Source organism: Eumetopias jubatus, unplaced genomic scaffold, assembly GCF_037043125.1.
Source record: "Eumetopias jubatus isolate StellerSeaLion01/CBP00866 unplaced genomic scaffold, mEumJub1_p1.0 scaffold_10, whole genome shotgun sequence".
In the NCBI taxonomy this organism is placed as follows: domain Eukaryota; kingdom Metazoa; phylum Chordata; class Mammalia; order Carnivora; family Otariidae; genus Eumetopias; species Eumetopias jubatus.
Genome location: NW_028274816.1, coordinates 3,854,659 through 3,870,864, shown reverse-complemented (window position 1 = coordinate 3,870,864; position 16,206 = coordinate 3,854,659). Strand labels below are relative to the sequence as shown.

The 16,206-nt window shown below is 42.3% G+C and overlaps 1 pseudogene; it reads right to left on the bottom strand.

Annotated features, from left to right (window-relative positions):
- Positions 1-3,577: 3,577 nt before the first annotated feature.
- Positions 3,578-4,041, bottom strand: LOC114199364 (ubiquitin-conjugating enzyme E2 L3 pseudogene; annotated as a pseudogene).
- Between the last annotated feature and the right edge of the window lie 12,165 nt (positions 4,042-16,206).

Below are 16,206 nucleotides of genomic sequence, written 5' to 3'. Positions count from 1 at the left end.
GTTGTGTAGCTAGCAATACCCTATGTTTGTTTACCCATCCATCTGTTGATGGTCATTTGGGGGTTTTTCCATTTGAATAATGCTGCTATGAACATTCATGTATAAATTTTTGTATGGACATATTCAAAATTTTTTTAGATCTATACCAGGAGTGGGTCACATGGTGTTTAATCTTTTGAAAAACTGCCAAACTTTTCCAAAAAGACTGCACCATTTTACAGTCCTACCAGCAGTGTATGAGATTTCAATTTTTCCACTTTAACTGCCAACGTTTGTTAGTACCTGTCATCCTAGTGGGTAATGAAGTGGTTTTTATTTGCATTTCCCCAATGTCTCATGATAGCCACCTTTTCATGTGCTTACTGGCTATTTGTATATCTTTGGAGAAATGTATTCAAATCCTTTGCCACCCCATACTTTATTCAGATTTTCTTATTTTTTATCTTTTTCTGTTCCAGGATATCCTATTATACTTAGTCATACCTGCAAAGGCTCCTCTTTGCTGTGACAGTCCTCAGACTTGTTTGGTTTTGATGACCTACACAATTTTGAGGAATACTGGTCAGCTATTTTGCAGAATGTCCCTTGGTTTTATGTATAAAGTTTCCCACAGTACTAGTTACAGAAATGAATCAGCATAATGTTGAAAAACGTGTCTCCTCTGATCATAACACTTCTGACACTACCTGGAGTTAGTGCAGACCCCACAGGTTAAGGGCTCAGTCCCACAAGACTGCCCTGACTTCAGGTGTCGATCACAAGTCCCAGGTTGTCACCTACGCTTCTAACCAACTGCTCATCAGTGGTACCCACAACCCCCTCCTCAGGTTCGATAACTTGCAAGAATGGCTCACAGAACTCAGGAAAACACTACTTACTAGATTGCCAGTTTATCATAAAGGATGCAACTCAGGAACACCCAAAGGGAGGAGATGCATAGAGCAAGGGATGCGGAGTTTCCATCCCTCTGAGCACATCCCTCTCCCAGCACCTTGATGTGCTCACCAATCTGAAGCTCTTCTGGACCCTGTCCCTTAGGGTTTCTAGGGAGGTTCCATCATTACATAGGCACAACTGATTAAATTCATCAGCCATTTGTGGGTTTTTGGTTTTGTTTCATTAAACTCATTTTAATGGGTCTCAAAATTCAGTGACAGATTTTGGTCAAGTTGCTTCCATTAAAAAGTACTGATTTTAAAAACATAACCTAAAACTGCCACACACACACACACACACGCGCGTGCGCAAAACAAATGGTTCACAAAACATTGTCCTGGTTCTACAATGCCTTATTGGCATTAACCTGTCTTTTACTGTTAAATTTAAATGGTGTCATCAAAGCAGCGGACAAGAAGGTAGCTGGAGCTGACAAGGTTGTCAACTATGCCCAGAAAGCTCAGAAGGCTAAATGAGTATTATCCCCCATACCTGCCACCCGAGTCTTAATCAGCGGTGGACAAATGGTTTTAGAACTGTTTGTGTCCTTGACTGTTTGTGATTGAACTTCATCTCAGCCTCTCTTACCTCCCGGAGGTCAGGACCGTGAGGCTGAAAGTTCCAGCCTCTAATCATACAGTTGGTTCCTCTGGTAACCAGCTTCCATCCTTCGAGACTCATCTCATTAGCATAAAATCAGGTATGGTTGAAAGGGTCTTGTTATGAATAAAAAAGACACTCCTCCCACCCCTACCAGGAAATTCCAAGGTGGTTGTTTTTTTTTAAGATTTTATTTATTTGACAGAAAGTGAGAGAGGAAACACAAGCAGGGGGAGTGGGAGAGGGAGAAGCAGACTTCCTGCCGAGCATGGAGCCCAATGTGGGACTCAATGCCAGGACTCTGGGATCATGACCTGAGCCGGAGGCAGACGCTTAATGACTGAGCCACCCAGGCGCCCAAGAAATTCCAAGGGTTTTAAGAGCTCTGTGCTGGGAACCAGGAATAAAAACCAAATGTATATTTCTTATTCTATCACAATATCACAGTGTCATCTCCTGAAACAGCGCAACACACTGCTGCATGTCAAAACTCTGTCAAGGCACAGGTATAAAACTTGTTTCTAACAGGCCTACTTGCACGAGTCAGTCTAGTGTTATTTCAGTGAAACACTGAGAAAGCTTGCTCCCACCATCTGCCTACCATTTGCTTAGTTGTTGAATTCCACGATGATACATGTATGGTGATAGTAAAATTGTAAACCCATGCTGACATGGGAAACAAGTTTATCAACTAGTGTACAGTGCTAAGAATAGTTTATTGTTTTTAATTTTTTTTAAAGATTTCATTTATTTGAGAGAAAGCACATGAGAGGGGAGAGGGTCAGAGGGAGAAGCAGACTCCCTGCTGAGCAGGGAGCCCGATGCGGACCTCGATCCCGGGACTCCAGGATCATGACTTCAGCCGAAGGCAATTGCTTAACCAACTGAGCCACCCAGGCACCCAAGAATAGTTTCTTTTAATTTTCATTAAAAAATAATGCAGATTTCATTTCCAAAGTGACAGGTTAGTAACCTCATCCCCTTCAGGGAGATTGTTAACATGTTGTAATATTATAATGTTAGATTGTGTTGTTTGTTCTGCATTTCATCCTAGGAACCACCCCCACCACTTCTAAATGATGTTTTTAAATCTGCATACATTGAAGGTCACTGTGCTGTGAAGTTCACTGTGTTTTGACAAATGCATTGTCATGTATCTACTGTTACAGTGTCATATGGAACAGTTTCACCACGCTAAAAAAGTCCTATTCAACCTCCCTCTCCCCCTCCTAAACCCATGGCAACCTCTTCTTACTGTTTCCCACTTTCCCAGAATTTCATATAATTAGAGTGGTATAGTTAGTATATAGCCTTTTCAGACTGGTTTTCACTTAGCAATATGCATTTAAGATTCATCTATATCTTTTTGTGGCTTGATAACTCATTTCTTTTTTTTTTTTTTTAGATTTTATTTATTTATTTGATGGAGAGAGACACAGCGAGAGAGGGAACACGAGCAGGGGGAGTGGGAAGGGGAGAAGCAGGCTTCCTGCCAAGCAGGGAGCCCGATGTGGGGCTCGATCCCAGGACCCTGAGATCATGACCTGAGCCGAAGGCAGTTGCTTAACCAACTGAGTCACCCAGGTGCCCCTTGATAACTCATTTCTTGTCGTCACTGAGTAAGATTCTATTGTATGGATGTACCACAGTTTCTTTTTTTTTTAAGATTTTATTTATTTGAGAGAGAGATCAAGTGGAGGGGAGAGGCAGAGGGTGAAGAACAACATGGGGCACAAAAAAAAAAACATGGGGCCCAATCCCAGGACCCTGAAATCATGACCCAAGCTGAAGGCAGGCGCTTAACTGACTGAGACACCCAGGTGCCCCCCCAGTTTATCTTTTATCAAGATCTTTTTTTTTTTGAACATCTTAAATTTTTAATCCTTTCTTTACAGGTTACCTAGACTGCTTTTGATTAAGAAAACTGTAGAAAGTTAGTAACTGCCACAAGCAAATGCCAGGCAGCCACACGTGTCAATTTTCCAGAGTCCTGCTTTGCAGGGTCTCTGCTCATACTCGCTGGAATCGGTCGCGGCAGAGTTTAGTCCACAGGTCGCTTCTCCCTGTATTTCTTTGTAAACTCTTAAGCATTCTTACAGAATTTTTTACGGTCCTTAGAGTATTCTTCAGCTAGGTCAGCCCAAAGTGGGTGCTCAGGCTGGGGGTCGTTCACCAGTGCTATGAGGGACTGGATTACTTGGTCAGTTTTGGTTGCTGGCTTCCAGTTTTCAGCACTAATTACTGGCAGACAGACCTGACCCTTTTCATCGATGTTCGGGTGATAGATCTTTGTTTTAAATGTGATCTTCGGTGGTTTGAATGGGTACTCTGCTGGAAAGTTGATTTCGATTCTGAAGGCCCCCTTATCATATGGAGGGTTGTCAGGAACAATAAGCCCTTGCCAAGTCAATAAATTAGCTTCATCAACCCGGATGTTATGGAAGTTTTTCATTCACATTTGCGGATTTCTTCAAGCTCCTTCATCAGCCTCCTGCTGGCCGCCATCTTGCGTTTCTATCAAGATCTTTGATTAGCAAGATTTTTTTTTTTTGCCATTTCATGGGTTGTCTTCCCTTCCTTGATAGTGTCCTTTGAAGCACAAAGATTCTTAATTTTCAAGTCCAATTTATCTATTTTTTTCTTTTGTTACTTGTGCTTTTGGTGTCATATAAAGAATTTTAACTAAAATGTGTAACACTGGGGATGGAACCTTCAGTGTTTATTTTGGTACAGTAGCTGCTTTTTTTGCATATAATAATCATCTGGTTCTGGGGAGTAAGAAGGACATTGTAGATCCTACCTGATAGGAAGCCCACACAAAGTTACTGTTAACAGTTGTTTCAATTAGGTCTTAAGTATTTTGCTGGAAGCACTAATTATACTGACCCATTTTCTTGCCTCTCTTTGACAACCCATTTACTTATGCCACACAGAGTCAGTTAGATCCAGAAACCTAGACTTCCTTTTTTGGCTTGCTACTTTCCAAGACTTATGTTCTTTCAGTTTCAAGTAAACACACTTTATATTAATATAAATAGCTGGAGTTTGATTATAAAGAGATGCATGTGATCTAATAATTACTCCAAAAGTCTTGTGATTAATTCATTCCCTGTTGCAAGGGATTTGATAAAATTCTGAAACCCACATAGTCTGGTGCAGACTTCTAGAGAATGTTGTTAGTATAATTCCCGTTTGTTTTTAATTTCTGAAAGTTCAGTTAAATCTCTGGTCAAAGTGAACCAATTGCCAGGACCACCATAAGTCAGGCTAAAGAAAAGGACCTGAGGGGTGCCTGGGTGGCTCAGTTGGTTGGGCGGCTGCCTTCGGCTCAGGTCGTGATCCTGGAGTCCCTGGATCAAGTCCCCCCTCAGGCTCCCTGCTCGTCGGGGAGTCTGCTTCGCCCTCTGACCCTCCCCCCTCTCATGTGCTCTCTCTCATTCTCTCTCTCTCTCAAATAAATGGATAAAATCTAAAAAGAGAGAGAGAGAGAGAGTAGATCCTAAGACTTCTCATCACAAAGAAAAAAAAAGTTAAAAAAAAAAAGAAAAGAACCTGAGGAAGCTCTTTAGCAGTGGTAGGTTGAAGACCTTCACCAGTGATGTATTTTACCCATCTGTGTGTGAACAGTTAATCCCCTCTTGTGATCTACAAATTATTTTCTGTTAGGAAGGCAGCACATGATCATTAAAAAATGAGATTTGAAAAAAATGAATAATCCACTTCTCAAATCCCCTAATGAGACTATCAATACAAATAGATTGGTCTTTATTCTTTAAGATTTTTTTTATTTTTTTTAAAGATTTTATTTATTTATTTGAGAGAGAGAGAGAATGAGAGATAGAGAGCACAAGGGGGAAGAGGGTCAGAGGGAGAAGCAGACTCCCTGCTGATCAGGGAGCCCGATGTGGGACTCGATCCCGGGACTCCAGGATCATGACCTGAGCCGAAGGCAGTCGCTTAACCGACCGAGCCACCCAGGCGCCCCTGAGTTCTTTTTCTTTCTTTTTTTTGAGTTCTTTTTCTTTCTTTGTTTTTTTTTTTTTTAAGATTTTATTTACTTATTTATTTGACAGAGAGAGAGCACACAAGCAGGGGGAGTGGGAGAGGGAGAAGCAGACTTCCCACGGAGCAGGGAGCCCGATGTGGGACTCGATCTCGGGACTCTAGGATCATGACCTGAGCCAAAGGCAGTCGCTTAACCAACTGAGCCACCCAGGCGCCCTAAGATTTTTTTTTTAATGCATACAGAACAAAACCTCCCATCTTTAGTCCTCTTCCCAGATGGACTTTTTTTTAAAAAAAGATTTTATTTATTTATGTGACAGAGAGAGAGACAGGGAGAGAAGGAACACAAGCAGGGGGAGTGGGAGAGGGAGAAGCAAGCTTCCCGCTCAACAGGGAGCCCGATGCGGGACTCGAGCCCAGGACCCAGGGATCATGACCTGAGCTGAAGGCAGACATGTAACAACTGAGCCACCCAGGCACCCCTTCCCAGATGCATTTTTACCATTTTCTCACGTGTGTGTATGTGAAAATGGGATAAAATTTATTTAACTTTTCTTTGGTCTTTTTATTCCTTTGCCATATTTGCATACTGATACATAATGATCTAAGTCTTCTTTTCAAAGACCTCACAGTTCAGATGTTTGGATGAACCATCACCCAATCTTCTACTAGTAATGTTGACCTTTAAAATAGCCAGTTATTTTACCAACAAATTAAGTTTATTTGGGAAATAGCAGAAGAATTGCAATTCGGGACATGCAAGCTATGGCAAACCATAGGCAAGTCTGGAGAATAAAGACTTCATAGAGAAAAATGAGGAAGCTAAGAGGGGTTGCTTTGAAAGAAAATTTATTGGAGGAAAGTAAGAGTTCTGGGTGATGATAATTTCTCATTGGCTGAGTTGTGACAGTTTCTCACTAGCTGGGCTGTTGCTGGGCAATGAGAAACTCTTCCACCCTCTTGCTGGGGTAGTAAAGTAAACTTCGTGCTGAGGAATGTGAAGCAAGCTGTGACAGAAGTTTGTGTGTGAGAGCTCCCCCTTCAGGGTTTCCTGACTCCATTCTTTTTTTTTTTTTTTTTTTTAGTTTATTTACTTATTTTTAAGTAATCTCTATACCCAACCCCAAGATCAAGAGTTGCTCACTCTTTCGACTGAGCAAGCTAGGCGTCCTTCCCAGACTCCATTCTAAATGAGGTTTCCTGTCATTAATTTTCACAATAGATACTTAGATTGCTTCCAATTATCTTTTTTTTAAAGATTTTATCCATTTATTTCAGAGAGAGAGAGAATGAGAGAAAGCACGAGACAGGGTGCTTGGGTGGCTCAGATGGTTAAGCGTCTGCCTTCGGCTCAGGTCATGATCCCAGAGTCCTGGAATCGAGTCCCACATCGGGCTCCCTGCTCCTTGGGAGCCTGCTTCTCCCTCTGCTTCTCTCTCTCTCTCTCCCTCTCTCTCCCTCTGTCTCTCATGAATAAATAAATAAAATATTTAAAAAAAAGAAAGCACGAGAGGGAAGAGCATCAGAGGGAGAAGCAGACTCCCTGCTGAGCAGGGAGCCCGATGTGGGACTCGATTCCAGGACTCCAGGATCATGACCTGAGCCGAAGGCAGTCGCTTAACCAACTGAGCCACCCAGGCACCCTGCTTCCAATTATTTCTTATTACGAACAATCATATGGATAATAACTTCATAAATATGTCTTTGTGCATTTGTACACAAAGCACAGATTACAAAGTTTCTAATGCATAGAACACTGGCACATAGTTGAACCTAAATAAATATTTATTGAATGGAAGGAGTGCCTCTTGATCTTTGAACATAATCTAAAATCTGGAAGATATGAAATAATGACCTAAATCTCTGAAAAAGGACTCTAGGAAGATAATATATCCCTGTTAGAATTGGAGGTTGGGCCAAAATGAGTTTCTCAAACTCCTTCAGTACCAAAAATCTCATGCTGAAATATTTTACTTGCCAAATAAGTTATGATTACTTACTTTTTACTTTATTAAGGCACAATTTTCAGTCCTGAAAGCTATGCTGTAACTCACTGTAGAACCAAAATCCATAAAATGGGGATCTATATTTAAAGTATACTTAACTTTATTTATTTATTTGACAGAGAGAGACAGCGAGAGAGGGAACACAAGCAGGGGGAGTGGGAGAGGGAGAAGCAGGTTTCCCACTGAGCAGGGAGCCTGATGCAGGGCTTGATCCCAGGACCCTGGGATCACGACCTGAGCCAAAGGCAGATGCCTGAGCCACCCAGGAGCCCCTATACTTAACTTTAGAAGACACAAGAGTCAGTCAGGAGAATGCCTAGGAATGTCATTTCCTGAGACACCATAGGTACTCTTTCAGTGAACCCCCCCCCACCACCAAGGCTTATGTACTAATTTTGGTATCAATGGGAATGGGTTTACCTCACTGACAGTTGATTTAAGCTAGACTCAAGTCTCCAAGGTTTTGGCCTTGCTTAGGCATCTAAAGGTGGATTGAGGGTTGAGCTATTTCTTTGAAGGCATAGTTGATACCTTGCCCCCGGTGCTCTCAATGACCAAGCTCTTCAAACAAGCCTGTCAATATGGGTATCAGTGGCATGACAGACATGCGACACTTCATCCCATTCTCTTTCTCATCACATTGGTCCAGGGATGTCTTTCTTTCTTTCTTTTTTTTTTTTTAAGATTTTATTTATTTATTTGACAGAGAGAGACACAGTGAGAGAGGGAACACAAGCAGGGAGAGTGGGAGAGGGAGAAGCAGGCCTCCCACCGAGCAGGGAGCCCGATGTGGGGCTTGATCCCAGGACCCCAGGATCATGACCTGAGCTGAAGGCAGACGCTTAACGACTGAGCCACTCAGGCGCCCCAGGAAGTCTTTCTTTTATAAACTTTTTAAAAAAGTATTTATTTGAGAGAGAGCACAAAAGAGCATAAGCAGGGGGAGCAACAGAGGGAGATGAAGAAGCAGACTCCCCACTGAGCAGGGAGTCTGACGCGGGGCTTGATCCAAGGACCCTGAGATTGTGATCTGAGCCGAAGGCAGACCATTAACCGACTGAGCCACCCAGGTGTCCTGGTCCAGGGATGTCTTGTAGCTAAAGCTCCTTAGATTCTAGATCCTCTCTTCCTTGATCCTAGACAGTTGATAGCTGGGTACCCAGAAAGACAGTGTTGGATCTTCCCTGAGTATCCCAACAATCTAGAGATGTCCACTGTAGTGGCCTCATTACAGGAATTTACGCTTTGGATGCTTCCTTTCTTGCTATCAAAGAGAAGAGATTCAACTATAGGTTAGGCTCTTGTCACAACTTAGGTTTCAGAGATGAGAAAGTTCCAAGAGTTCAAGGACGGAGAAGCGGTGCTCCACTGGCCAGCTCTGCCGTCTCCTTTAGAAACCTTCTGACTCCTTATTATTAGAATATCTTTGGTCTCAAAGAGTTTGTCCACAGAGTTTCCTTGTCCTTCCTCATATTTACTCGCAATGGACTAATGACTACACTTGTTCAACACAAGATTCCTCAAACTATTTAATATTTGGTCCACATAAAATCCTTAGAACGCCTTTGCCAATGGTGTACATGTTTGTCTGACCAAGACATTCCAAAACATGAGTGTATAATGGTTGATTAATGTTCTGCTAACACTGATCAGTACATACTTACATCTAAAACATTTTGTGATTGCAATTAACAAAGACACACCAGTCATAAGAAACAGTGAGGCCCCTCTGGAGGGGGGAGTAGCCCATAATAATCTTATATCATTGGAAGTCCAAGAGTTTTAAGCCATGAACAATCATGGTTCCAGAGGACTGCCTAAGAAATTAGAGCTGGCACAAAGGAAATCAACTTATAAAGAAGTAAAACCTCAGCACATAGGCTCCCCAGCTTGCAGTCTACCTTTTTTTAAGGTCCTGAGTTTGAACTCCCGATATAGTAGACCCACAGAGAGAAAGAACCTCTCTTTGTTCTATCCACATAGACTGAATCCCTAGCCCAGCTAATCAATATCTTTTCCTGTGTTTGTGTGAAGAGGACAGAAAAGGCAGACTATGTTGGGAGCATTAAAGGCTTATAATGGGCATTTTCTATAGTTTGGCTACTTTCTTTCAATCTCCTCTGGGTACTTATACTCTGGTTTTCCCCTAAAACCAGTGGTCAGCAAACTACAGCCCATGAGTCATATCTAACCTACCACTTGTTTTGTAAATAAAGTTTTATTGTAATGCAGCCATACTCATTCTTTTACATATTTTATATGGTGCTTTTGTGCTACAATAACAGGGTTGAGCAGTCACAACGGAGACCATATAGTCTCTAAAGCCTAAAATATTTACTATCTGACCCTATGCAGGAAAAGTTAGCCTATTTCTACTCCAAGAGACCACTTGGAGTGGTGTCCTCAGTCTCAGTTCTTGTGATTAGAGCCAGTTTGGGTTGGGTTTTGTGTCACTTGGCAACCAGTTGAGTCCTACCTGACATAAGGGTGGCCCAGCACAAATCTATCTCCTGGCAGGGCCCCTAAGACCAGGCCCATGACCAGAGCAGCAATGGTCCTTTCGTATCGTAGATGGATGGGAACTATGTTCCTTTGACCAGAAGCTGCCACTTGTTTTCCGGCAATGGGATCAAATATTTGAAATCGGGGGTTCCCCCCGAATCCCAGGTGTATGGTCACCATCTGGTGATGCTTCCTTGACATATAATGTATGTCTATGTATATATGGGTGTATCTGTAAATATATATACACCCATGTGTGTGTATATATAGCCAGTATAAAAGGATACACATATATACATATATATTTGGTGAGAAAGCAATAGTGCTGTGGACTAACAGGTCTAACAAGATGGAAGCTTGCTGCCTCCACATCCCAGGGTGTGGATGGTGTCACAAGAGCCAACCAACATCATGGAATGATTGGTACATGCCAGTGTTTTCATGTGTTACATCATATGAAACCCACACCAACCCTGTAGGGTAGAAATTATTATTGCCTCAGTTGATAGATAAAGAAACCAAATCTCAGAGATATTACGGAATTTCGCAAAGGTTACATAGACAATAAACAATGAAGACAGGATTCTAATTCATGTCCAAACTCCAAGGACTTGCTCTTCAACCTGATGCTACACAACCAAGTCAGCAACCCCATAAAAGTAGCAACTCTCTCTCCACACTACCAGCAAAAGTCCCTAGTGGGGCTCTTGTCGTCTTGTCTGGGTCACATGTCATCCATAAACCCATCCCTGGGAGCAGGGTTGCTGGGCCTGGGTCCCATGCCCAACCGTGAGCCTGAGACGGGGCCATGCTCCCCTAAATTCCATGACCCACACAAGGCCAGTGCAGCATTTCCATTATAGAAAGGGATGGAAGGTGATAGCATTTTATTTTATGGGTTTGAGAAACATCGCTTGTCCACATTTGTAGGGGGTGGGTAGGGGGTCGGCGTTGCCTCTGCTCCTGGTCTTGGTGCTTTGGTCCTTTTCCAGTGTCATCTCTGACCAGCTGAGATGTTGAGAGGTCATCCCTAGAGCACCTTTTCCGACAGAGAAATGTGTGTCTATCAGGGGTGGGACTTGTAGGCAGCACCTGGGCCTGAGGCACTCTGAATTAGCATCTCAACAATCTCTGAGCAAAGTCAGTTGTTAAACATCTGTTCCCTTTTTAACTTTTTCTTTTTTAGATTTTATTTTTAAGCAATCTCTACACCCCATGTGGGGCTCAAACCCGCAAACCCAAGATCAAGAGTCGCACGCTCCAGCAACTAAGCCAGCCAGGCCTCCCTCAGTTTCCTTCTGATGGAGTCTGATTGAGTCCTCAAAGCCAGTCAAAATGTCAAAATAACCACAAGGCTTATGAGAATGTACAGGAATGTACCAGAAAGAATTATCTGAAGGCTGAAACCAATGAGTAATAAGGAAGGAAACAAGTTCACATTGCACTAGATTCTGGTCATCTCCCCACCCACCACCTCCTCTCACCCCCTCAATACGCAGGATCTCCCAATTGATATAATCATATAATTGGCATATGTCCAGGGCCTCTGTTAAGAGTTACTGGGTACCAGGCATTGTTCAGGAGCTGTATGACCAGCTGCTTGACACTTTTTTTTTTTAAGATTTTATTTATTTGTTTGACAGAGAGAGAGAGAGAGGACAAGCACAAGCAGGGGGAGGGGCAGAGGGAGAGGGAGAAGCAGGCTCTCCACTGGGCAGAGAGCTGGACATGGGGGCTCGATCCCAGGACCGTGGGATCATGACCTGAGCCGAACGCTTAACGGGCTGAGCCACCCAGGCGCCCCTTGACACTTTCATCTTTCAAAGCTGAAATAGGAAGTTGGAGATGGGCTCAGCTGCTAAGTTTGAGGGTGAAGGTTTGCTTTAAAAAAAAAACAAAAAACCAAAAAAAACCACTGCTTGTGGGGATCCTATAGGTGACCAGCTCCCCCTGGTGCTTAAACATTTTTTTCACCTGGAAATCCCTGTTGAGTCCTTTATCTTAGAGAAATGATGGCTGTGCAACAAGATTCAATACAAGAATGTCCCCTGAAAGATCATTTATGATTATGAGAAATTGGAAATTACCTGAAAATGCCCCATTAAATTTTGTTACATCCATTCAGTGCATCGTATACACTTGTTAAAGCACAATGTTTTAAAGAATGCTTTATGACATGATGTTAATTATATAATAGAAAATGCATTCAATATGGTACTGTTTAAAAATATATGCCTGCATAGTTGTTCTGATAGGAGGTACACAAAGTTGAAAATAATGACTTTCTTTGTGTTTCACATTTCTGTATGTTTCAAAACATTTTTATTATGAAAATATACACCAGATAGAATTATATCATGAACTACTCTGCATCCATCGTCCCAGTTCATTCATCAACATTTGGCTGTCCTTGCTTCACCTATTCTTTTTTTAAAAACTGACCTTTCTTCTGAAGTATTTTAAAGCAAATATCAAATATCACTGGATTTTATCCCTACATACTTCAACATGCATCTTTAAAAAGGACCTTTCAGGGCACCTGGGTGGCTCAGTCAGTTAAGCATCTGACTTTGGCTCAGGTCATGATCTCGGGGTCCTGGGATCAAGCCCCACGTTGAGCCCGCATCAGGCTCCCTGCTCAGCTGGGAGTCTGCTTATCTCTCGCCCTCTGCCCCTCCCCCCACTATCTCTCAAATAAATAAAATCTTGAAAAAAGTAATAAATTAAAAAAAATAAAAGGGACATTTCTTATGTGTTTACAATGCCATTATCACACCTAACAAAATGAACACCAAACCCTTTGCATTCTGAAATACCCAGATTATATTCACATTTTCATGAGAGATTGTCTCTTCTTTTTTTTTTTAAAGATTTTATTTATTTGACAGAGAGACACAGCGAGAGAGGGAACACAAGCAGGGGGAGTGGGAGATGGAGAAGCAGGCTTCCAGCGGAGCAGGGAGCCCAATGCTGGACTCGATCCCAGAACCCTGGAATCATGACCTGAGCCGAAAGCAGACGCTTAACGACTGAGCCACCCAGACGCCCCACGACCTACCTTTATTTATTTATTTTTTAAATGTTTTATATATATATTCATGAGAGTCAGAGAGAGAGAGAGAGGCAGAGGGAGAAGCAGGCTCCCCACTGAGCAGGGAGCCCGATGCAGGACTCGATCCCAGGACCCCGGGATCATGACCCGAGCCGAAGGCAGACGCTTAACCATCTGAGCCACTGAGGCGCCCCCCACGATCTACCTTTAAACAGCTGATACCAGTTCCAGCTTGGGTTCCCACTCTGACAGAACTGGCTACAGTTGTGGATGGCTGTGGTCACACCCTTTCCTCCCGCCGGTTCTCTTTGCTAAAAATCAAGCTGAGTAGTTTGAGCATCTACAATCCATATCTAGGTAACTCCTTTTCCCCTCTGTATATACGAAGATGTGGTTTGTCTGCAAGCAATAGAAACTTAACTCCAGGGGCACCTGGGTGGCTCAGTGTTAAGCGTCTGCCTTCAGCTCAGGTCATGATCCCAGGGTCTTGGGATCGAGCCCCACATCGGGCTCCCTGCTCAGCGGGGAGTCTGCTTCTCCCTCTCCCTCTGCCTGCCGCTCTGCCTACCTGTGCTCTCTCTCTCTCTGTCAAATAAATAAATAAAATCTTTAAAAAAAAAAGAAAAGAAAAGAAAAGAAACTTAACTCCAGCTTACTTGGGCAAAAGGGAGGATTTATTGGCCCTTAAAATACAAGAAATCAGAAGTGCCGAGATGTAGCTGAGCCCTTGGGCCATGGACTCCGATTCTCTGGGAACATCAGTTCTGATGAAGACCACTTTTCCTCCATGAAACAAGATCTATGCTGTCTTTGGGGCTCAAGTTTCATGGTTTTGTTTTTGGGTTTGTTTGTTTTAATAATTATAGTTTTTGGAGAATTAGACTCTGTGTTTCAAGTTAGAGAATGGACTTCCTGACCCATCCAAAGACCAGGGGTTTGCAGACTTTTTTAAAAATAAAGATTCTATTTATTTATTTATTTGTTTATTTATTTGAGAGAGAGAGAATGAGAGATAGAGAGCATGAGAGGGAAGAGCGTCAGAGGGAGAAGCAGACCCCCCCCCTGCTGAGCAGGGAGCCTGATGTGGGACTCAATCCTGGGACTCCAGGATCATGACCTGAGCCTAAGGCAGTCGCTTAACCAACTGAGCCACCCAGGCGCCCCAGGGGTTTGCAGACTTACCTAAGAGTAAGGCAGCTCCCTTACTTGGGGGAGGGAAGAATATTCCCAGGGAAGAATATAGACAGGGTGAGTCTGATTAGACAATACTGTCCATCACTATACTATATAAGGCAATTGCAATTGCTACTTCCAGTTAATAGTGTATCTTGAATGATTTTTCTTTTTTTTTTTTAAAGATTTTATTTATTTTTTTGACAGAGAGAGACACAGCGAGAGAGGGAACACAAGCAGGGGGAGTGGAAGAGGGAGAAGCAGGCTTCCCACCGAGCAGGAAGCCCGATGCGGGGCTCGATCCCAGGACTCTGGGATCAAGACCTGAGCCGAAGGCAGATCCTTAACGACTGAGCCACTCAGGCACCACTTGAATGATTTTTCATGTCGGTAGATAAAGATATACTCATCTGGATTAACTGTTACATGGTATTCCTATAATCCTTTGAAGAGATACACCAATTCCTTATTAATGGAAACTTAGGTCTTCCCACACCTTTTGCTATGGCCAACAATGCTGCCTAGAACATCCCTGTACATAGATCTTTTACTTGTGAGAAAATGTGCTAGGATAAATTCCCACAGGTGGAATTTTTAGATCTTCCCCCTGCCCCAATTAAGCCTGTTGAGTTATAATTTACATACAGTGAAATACACACAAGTCATAAGTGGACAGTTCTGTATGTTTTAGACACATATACACCAGTGTAACTCAAGGCCCTATGAAGACATGGAGTAGAACTTTCTTCCAGGTTGTGAGGGCGTAACAGGGACTGGATTTACCCTATTACCTTAAACAACTAAAAAAACTGGAGGAAAACCCCACATGAAAAAATAGCTTGCAGACATTAAACAATAGGCAGCACGAAATAGTGTTCCCTGAGAGATGGGGAACGAATGAAGTGAGCTGTGGGGTGCCCCAGCTTTCTGCCTAGCGAGAGGTTTTAGGTCACAGTGCAGGGAAGGGAATCCCAAACAAAGCCTCCTTACACAAGGCTTTCAAGGACAAGTGTTTTTGTTTCTCTTGGGTAAATTCCTAGCTAGGAGTGGAATTGCTGGGTCATAGAGTAGATGTATGTTTAACCTTGTAGGAAGCTACCAGTTTTCCAAAGTGATGGGATTGTTTTTCATTCCCACTATCCAGATTGGGATTGTCTCACCTCCTTGACGTTTGATAGCGTCAATCTTCTTCATTTTAGTCATTCCAGTGGTATTTTAGTACTTTTAATTTGCATTCCTTTCAAGTACCAGTGCTGTTGAGCGTTTTTTCCATGTACTCATTGGCCCTTTGTATATCTCCTTTTATGAAGTGTCTGTTCAAGCCTTTTCCTCTGTTTTTTAATTGGGTTGTTTGTCTTGTTACTGAAGTTCTTTATATGTTCTTGATACAAGTTCTTTGTGAGATTTATGTTCTGAGAATGTCTTTGCTCTCTCTGTGGCTTGTCTTTTCATTTCTTAATGGTGTTCTTTTAAAAAGCAGAAGTTCTTAATTTTGATGTGGTTCAATTTATCAATTTTTTCCTTTTATGATCTGTGCATTTTTGTCCTAAGAAATATTTACCTACTCAAAGCGGCAAAGATATTCTTACATTTTCTTCTAGAAGATTTATAGTTTTAGCTCACATTTTAGGTCTGGGATCCATCTCAAATTTTGCTGTGGCACCATTTGTTGAAGAGAATTTTCTTTCCCCTTGATACTTTGTATCAAGTAGTATGCTGTCAATACAAGTGTATCAAAGATATATAGGTCCCTATGTGTGTGTATGTGTGATCTTTTTTATGCTGCAGTGATAAGTGTATGCATCTATTTCTGGACTCTATTCTGTTCTTTTGTCTGTCCTTTCAGTAATGCAATACTGTCTTTGTTCCTGTAATTTTAAAGTAGGCATGTACATACTTAATGTCAACAGTGTCAAATTGTCCTTCCAAAAG